Below are 8,278 nucleotides of genomic sequence, written 5' to 3'. Positions count from 1 at the left end.
CACAGAGCCACCAGCCAGCCGGGCAGTGCGCCCCAGCCCTGCGCCCCACACAGAGCCACCAGCCAGCCGGGCAGTGAGCCCCAGCCTTGCGCCCCGCACAGAGCCACCGGCCGGGCAGTGCGCCCCAGCCCTGCGCCATTGCGTGGTGCCCTCCTCTCCATGCACACCCACTGCCTGGCCGCCAGCTGCCCCCCTCTTTCTCTTCCCCGCCCAGCTCTGCATCTCGCCTCCCCTGCATAATCGTTCTTGCCCGCATGAGTGCTCCAGCTCCGCAGCCTGGCGCCCCTCTGAGGCATTCTCCCCTCGCCTGTTATTCTTGTATTAGCGCCGAGCCCATTACAGCTAATTTGCTCGCCCTAATCTCCATTTATTTCTCCCTCGTTGATATTAGATTTTGCTTCTCTATTGCTCCGGCCTGATTTCCTCTTTGTCTCTCTAATGCCCCCCCCCCCCAGTTTCTCTATTAATCTGGTTTCCTCTCGCCATTCGCCCACCCCCACCACCACCCATCCCAAACTGAGTCCCCTTTAAATTAACTCCTGGCTGCCCTGGGGCTGGCGGGGTGGGAAAACAGTCTGGCTTCGCAGAGGAACAGGCCCCTGCTCAGAGCCCCCCATGTGTTGGCTCTCACACCACACGGGACCCCCAGAAACAGGCCACATCCTCCCAGGTGCCCCCACGAGTGCTGAGATCCCAGCTCCCCCACCCACCAGGGGCCTGCCCTACAGCCTGACCCCCCCAACACCATGGGGAGCCCTCCCTGACCCAGCCAGGCTCATCCTGCACAAGACCAGCAGCCTTTGGGGGTTTGCCCCCCCTCTCTTTGGGGTGTTTTGTAAAGCCCCAGCTCCCGGAGCCAGGGGAGTCTCTGCTCCAGCCTGCCTGTTTGCAGAGGGCAGCTGGACATGTGGCCCCAGGCCTGCCCCCAAAAAGCAAAGACAAAAGGACCCCACCTTTGGCATTGCAAAAACCCTTGTGGTTTCTCATTTTGGGGAGCCTGGTTAATGGGTTTGACCACTAGGGGCAGGCCAGATGGAAAAAACTCTGCTCTGGAGAGTTAAGGGCACTTCTCTGTACCACCCCCTCCATCACTGGTACTCCAGCTCCCCTTCCGCACCCCTGTGTCCCCCATTCCCTGTATTCCACCCCCTGCTCCCCACCCCTGGACACCCTCCCAGAACCCCCCAGGCTCTGTCTCCCAATTCCACTTCTCCTCCCCAATCCCCTTCCCCACCTCCCTTCCCAAGCACTGTGCCCTGACCTCCCCAGCTCCTGTATGTCACCCCCTTTCACGTCCCTCACTGAACACCTCTAAGCGTTACTGGTGCCTCCAGCTCCCTACTCCCACCCAGATGACCTTATGTTCCTGGGAGCGGGGCTGGGAGTGGTACATCGAGTCGGAAATTGTTAGGCCAGACAGAGCTATGGAACCAGCCAGTCCAACTGCCCGATCCCCGAATTGATCCCTCTTTGAACTGGCGCAGAGCTGTTAGCAAAGGGGTGTGCTGAAGAACAAGCCCAGGCCCTTGGGAAGTCGTTCCAATGGCTAGTGACCCTCACTGGTCACAATTTGCACTTTATTTCTAGTCTCAATGTGTCGAGCTTTGACCTGCAGCCAGCGGATCGTGTCAGGCCTTAGACTGAAGACCCCTCTGGTACCAATTTCTGTAGATACTGACAGATTGGGATCCAGGTCCACCTTGACGGTCTCTTTGAGAAGCTCAATAGATGGAGCTACTGGGGTCAATGGCAGGTTGCCCAAGCTTTTAACCATTCTTCTGGCTCTGCTGAAAACTCTCCCCCATTATTAACAGCCTGCTTAAATTGTGGGCACCAGAACTGGGCACCGGATCCCAGCAGCGGTTGCACCAGTGCCAAACCCAGAGGTGAAATTACCGCTCTGCTCCTACTCGAGATTCCCTTGTTTACCCATCCCAGGGTCACATCAGTCCTTTTGGCCTCAGCATCGCCCAGGTAGCTTGTGTTCAGCAGATTCTCCACCATGACACCCAGATTTGTTTCAGAGTCCCTGCTTCCAGGATAGAGCCCCCCAGCCTGTCAGTGTGACCCGCAATCTTTGTTCCTGGATGTACCACCTTGCATTTAGTTGTAGTGTTTGCTCGTGTCCAGCTTACCAGCGCCCCAGCTCGCTCTGTATCAGTGACCCCTCCTCGTCAGTATCTCCCACTCCCCCAAGCTTGGTGTCATCTGCAAACTTTCTGAGTGAGCGTTTTATGTTGTCTTCTACGTCAACGGCAAACAAATTATGTGGAGAGCCACCAACGTATCCCCATGGGACCCCCCTCAAAACATAACTGTTCATTGATGATTTCCCCCCCCCCCCCCGCCCCATCACACTGGGCATGGCTCTTGGCTCTTGGGTTCCAGGGAGTCTTAGATTTTCCCTGCTCAACATGGCAGCTGCTCGGGAAATGATTCCCCCCCCATGAAAAATTTCACTGAAAAACCTTTTCTTTGACTTTTCCTGGTTTTTTTGGGCAGGGTCATTTGATTTTTTTTTCAAATCCCCTGTTTGTTGTTGTTTAAACCAAACCATCTGCATTTAAACCATTTCGTTCAATCCCAAAAAACACTGGCCTTTGGTTGACTTTTGGGGTTTGCTGAATGAACAATTAATTTTTTTGCCCCAAATGGGATTATTTGGGCAGATCACCCTTGTCCCGGGTCAGAAGGCCATTTTCAGATGTGTGTGTTGTGTGTGTGGGGAATGTAGGCAGAACAGTTGTGACCAGCTCTAAATCAGCACCCGCAGCTTTTCCAATGCTCCATGCCCAAGGTGCTGAGGTCATTGGAACAACCAGCCACTGGCTACTTGGGGCTGAGTTCTTGTGTCCCTACCACATGGATTCTCCCTCCCCCCTCCCCCCCCCGTGTGTGTATGCGCCACAGAAATCTGTCTACCAATGCTGCACTGTGGCTGGGCTTCCCGCAGGAATCTGACAAAATCCTTGCGAGGATCTTCAAACCTTACGCTGGTGCTTATGCAGCGACTCAGGCCTCAGCCCGGCGATGCCTATGGGAGAAGAGGAACATAAGAACGTAAGAGCAGCCAGACCAAAGGTCCATCTAGCCCAGTGTTCTGTCTGCAAACAGTGGCCAGTGCCAGGTGCCCCACGGAATGAACAGAACAGGGAATCATCAAGTGATCCATCCCGTCGCCCATTGCCAGCTTCTGGTAAACCAGAACAATGGAGCGAACTTCCAGTTTTAAACCGTATAAAGGAAAAACCCAGAAATTTGGTGGAACAAGAACAGAAAATAAATAACATCTAGTGTCATCGAATGCTAGGTTAGGAAAATAAACTGTAAATTTACTCTGCGTGCCTCGAAAGCTGGGCTCTCTCCCCGCCAGGAGTTGGGCCAATAAAAGATCTTTCTCCACCCACCTTGTCTCATCGCAGTACAAGACGTTTGTCAGCACCGCAACCCATCGCCCCAAGAGGGAATCCACCCTCTCCCTGGCTGCGAAGTCCGGCTTCGCCTCACCTCTCTCTGGCGTGCGTCGCTCCTTTGCTTCCACACCCCTTTCCAACAGCTCCTCCTCCGGATGGCCATGCCTGGTCCCCAGGCGCCCGAACTGTACCCCTCTGTCAGGGTCCCAGTGGTCAACCTCACCCGTCGTACGCTCCATACTCCTCACCACCTGGCTCCTTGCGGGCAGCTTCCTCTCCCAGGGCCACATTCTATGCTGCCACATCACAGCTGCCCGCCCTAGCCTTACCCTCTCGGTTGAAAGTGCAGCTGGTGCCGGGGCCAGGGTTACTACACTTCTCTGCCTAGACATGCAAACCTGCGCTGCACCCAATAGCTGCCCGTACATTGGCCTGTAACGACGCCAAGCCAAATATGGGCCTTCCCGCCCATTGCCTGGGCGTCAGATGATATTTACGCCCATTTCCCTTTAACATATTAAACTGGCCAAGGCAAGCCTGACAGTCCTGGAGAGAAGGGAGTGGGCACATGGTGGGAGCAGGCAGGGAGCACTGCTGGCAACTATCGGAGTGTATAGGGGCTGTGAGGGACAACGGCTGGGGGGCCAGGTGTGTGCATGTAGGGCTGGGTGTCTGTGTTGGGGGATGCAGAAATACGAGTGTGTTGCTCCCTGCTGTGAATGTAGGGGTGGGCACGCATGTAGATTCGGGTGCATACATGCAGGTCTGTGTGCCTCCACATAGATCTGTGTGCATGTAGATCTGTGTATGCATGCAGGCCTGCATGCATGTAGAGCTGTGTGCATGTGTGTCGGTCAGTTCATGCGTGTCGCTCTGTGTGCAGATCCGTGTGCATGTGTGTAGATCCTGGCATGTGCAAGTAGGTCTGGGGGTCACTCACTCAGGGAGAATGCTGCCACATTGTACACAAACAGTCACAGCCCAGGGTCAGAGCACGGAGCTGGGAACCAGGAACTGCTGAGCTCCTCCCAGCTCTACCCTTGATTTGCTGCATGAAGTTGCACAAGTCCCGCCCCCTCTCTGTGCCTCAGTTTCCCCATTTGCAAAATGGCAATCGTCAGACTTATCATCCTGGCTAGGTACTCACATTTTCCTCTCCAAACCAGAGTGGTATCTGGGCACCTCAAAGCTCTTAAGGAATTTACCCCACAACAACCCTGCAGGTTTCAGATGGAGAAACTGAGGTCCAGCGATAGGAAGGGACTTGCCTCAGGTTGCCCAGTGAGTCAGCGGCAGAGCTGGTATTTGTACCCAGGGCTCCTGGCTGTTAGTCCCATGCATTAACCACAGCCTCACCCTCCGCCTAGTGCACGAGGCCGACGCAGGGCATAAAGTTCTTTCCAAATGAACAGCCTGATTCTGATTTATCTCACGTTCCTGCGAACCCAGGGTAGCCCCGGTGACGTCACTGGTGTAAAAATGACCTAGAGGAGATCTGAGTCTGCACAGACACATGCTGCCGAAGGAGCATGGGCTGCAGAATTGTTCCACTCCGCTCCATACGGGCGTGTAATGTATTTGGCATGGAAACGAGCGACTGACGCTTTCCTTGCTAGGCTCCGTGTCACTGTTAACTGCATGTGAGGTTGGCTACAGCCCAGTCTGGCCTGGGGGCAGCCTGGTCCAAGCTGTGATGGCTTCCCTATCGCGCAGGGCGTCACACGTGCCAGCTCCTCCACCTCCCTCCCGCTCCAAGCAGCTGGCCAATCGCTGGCACCAGATGGCAGGAACAAAGAGAGGCCCAAGCCCAAAGACCCGCAGACGTTACGTCCTCATGACAGAGCCACCTCCTCTGGAGCTAGCCTAGCTCAGGTGACAGCGACAGAGCAGGCTGTGGGGGCAGCGGGGGATGGGGAGTTAAAAGGACCACCATGCTCCAGGGACGGGGTTCTGTGTGTGGACAGGCAGGGCCAAAGCCACAGCTGCAGCTCAGTTAATGCTGCGGTGAGCCCAAGCTGCCAGGCAGCACCGAGGAGCCGGTATGTAGCTGAAGGGGCACTGCTGAGTACAAAGAACGTGAGGAAAACGCAGGCAGCGAGCCTGGGCAGCCGTGTGCTTACGGACGTGCAGCACTCAGCTGGGGGGTTCAAATCAACACCTTCCAACCGGCTCCCCCTGCATGGCGCCAAGCGGGAAACTGACTGCAGAAGGAGACAGGACAGGTGGGAAGAGGCTCCCTTGGAGGTTTTAAGGGTATGTCTACATAGCAAAAACAACCCCACGGCAGCGAGTCTCCGAGCCCAGGTCAACTGACTGGGCTCATGGGGCTCTCCCAGTGCAGCTAAAAACTGCAGTGGAGACATCTGGGCTCGGGCTGGCTCCTGGCTCTGAGACCCGGTGAGGTAGAGGCCCTCGGGCTCCAGGTTCCAGCCCAAGTGGGTGCATCTACACGGCTATTTTTAGCCCCTGGCTCCATGGGGGCAGATGAAGCTTCCTCTGGGGGAGGCTAGCTCCCTGTCCCACCTCTTCCGTCCGTGGCCCCGCTCACACGCCACCCCTGCTCCGCCCCAGGCCCCGCCCCCTGCCTACTCTGCCCCCCTGCCACCGCTGGCCATGTCCCTCCTCTCCTCCACCCCCACTGCAGGGGGGTCTCGCAGGGGACAGGGTGGAGGAGAGGAGGGACAGGCTCACCAAGCAGCAGTGGGGGCCTCGGGGAAGGGGCGGAGCAGGGAGGGGAAGAGGCGGGGCCACCATGGCCCAGGTGTCCGGCAGCGGGGCTTAGCCTCCCCTGGCCTCTTATACCCACGGCCCATGCCTAGCACGATCCCCGCGATCCTCAGTAAGTTGTTCAAGCCCAGGACTTGCTGCCGCGGGGGTTTTGCTGCGTAGACGAACCCTGACTCGAGTGGGAAGCCAGGTTGCTGTGTTTTCACTGCCGTGTTAACCCAGGCTAGCTGACCCACGCTCAGAATGCAGCATCGCCAGCGCCCGGGAGAGCACAAGTGTCCTCTGGCCAAGGCATGTGGGAAGAAGAGGGCAGGGGACTGGCACCACCGTGGGATTGGAAGAGCCTGGCCTGGAGTTTGTGCTGACCAGATCCCCAGCTGGTGTGCAGGGCCGCAGCTCCGCTATCTCCAGTGTAGTTGCTGGAGCTTTCCCCGTCTACACCAGCGGCAGAGCTGGCCCATCGCGTGGACAGGATCGAACGTTAGCGGTGCTGATTGTCCTCCCACCTCCACTTGGTCACGTGGGGTAACCCTACGGACTGCCCTGGAGTTAGAGTGACCAGATGTCCCGATTTTATAGGGACAGTCCCGATTTTGGGGGATTTTTCTTATATAGGCTCCTATTACCCCCCACCGCTGTCCCGATTTTTTACACTTGCTATCTGGTCACCCTACCTGGAGTCGCCATGGGAGAGCCAGGCCCACTGTTGCTCCTGGCGGGATCAGCCGGTGGAACTGACGGCTACTGGTAATTGTTGAGGCCACGGACTAAGCAAGATTCGAAGAGAGACTGGACATGTCTACCAAGCAGATGCAGAGTTCTATGGATAACAAATCCGCGCCAGAGTTCTGATGAAGGAAGTGCTGGAATGCAGGGCAGTGGGAAGCCAGGAGGGAGCAGAGGGGGGGGAAGGGAAATTCGGGGTGTGTGTGGGGAGTGGGAGGAAATTAGGGCAGTGGGGTAGCTAGAGGAGGGGGAGCAGGGGTGTTTCCACACAGAGCCCATCCCATCTCCGCTTCCCCTCTGCTTGTGCTTCCCATAGGGGGCTCCAATGTTGGGGTGTCCTTGCTGCTTAGCTCCTGACATCTCCCAGCTCTGGCGTCCCAGGCCAGTCCGGGCTGCAGTGATTCAAACCATTGGGCGGAGAGCGGGGATCCTGCAAACCATCGATTTTAATCCGCTTTTCTGTTTGTTCTCATTGGCACTATAACCATTAAAACACAGGCTTTACCGTCACATGGAGCCTTGACACTAGGTTTGGCACCTGGCAGGGTCCCCGCTAACTACATACATTTATTTACGCAATTATATCTTGTAATAAGTTCCGATTCTTATCAATTGTACATTTTTAGTCTGTTTGAAAATGGTGACTCATCTGTTGCTTATTTCCTAGATAATTAACTTTTTGTTCATGGTTTGTGTCAAGCAGCATTAGGATGGTAACTGGGAATTTAATTAAACACCCAAAACAGCATCTACAATTTATTTTTATTAAAGAAAACAACCTTAGATGTTTTGGATACATCACCTTCGCTTATCAAACCGTATTTCACAGTTCCAGCTAAATGATTTGTTAAAGGAACAGAGGGATTAACTGTAGTTAGTGAATTAATCAGATTATTTCAGGTCAGCCTGGGAAAAATTTCAAGTCTACCTAAGTGAAAGTGACTGGAGCATAGGTTCCTACTCGCCTAACGTGACGAAGTGGGAATTTTCGATAATATTTTTATGCAGCCTTGGTGTGCCTCAGTTTCCCTTTGCATGTTGCATTGCTACCCAGTGGATACATAAGGGTTAAGACTGGAGTAGCACAGGAGCAGGGTGGGGGGTTGTCACTTTGCTGTCTGGGGCAATTAAAGAGACGCCCCAAGGACAAAACAACTCCGGACGTGGAAGGGAGCTGGAGAACAAGGGGTCAGACGGCTGGAAGAAGGGGCCTTTTGGAGGGGCGCAGGAGCCTGGACTGGGGGATCCAAGAGAGGGAGCCAGAGGTGGAGTCCATCACTGCTTGGCTGGCTCATCATGGCACTGGTTGGACCGGGGTGGACTATGGTGGAACCCTGCCCCTCTGTGCTGACCGAAGGATGTCCAGATTCTGTAGCCAGGTGACTAATCAATGGTGACCTTGTTTGGGAAAG

The sequence above is a fragment of the Terrapene carolina genome, unplaced genomic scaffold (assembly GCF_002925995.2).
Source record: "Terrapene carolina triunguis isolate 2854851 unplaced genomic scaffold, T_m_triunguis-2.0 Scaffold51, whole genome shotgun sequence".
Classification (NCBI taxonomy): Eukaryota; Metazoa; Chordata; order Testudines; family Emydidae; genus Terrapene; species Terrapene triunguis.
This window is presented reverse-complemented; position numbering follows the sequence as displayed.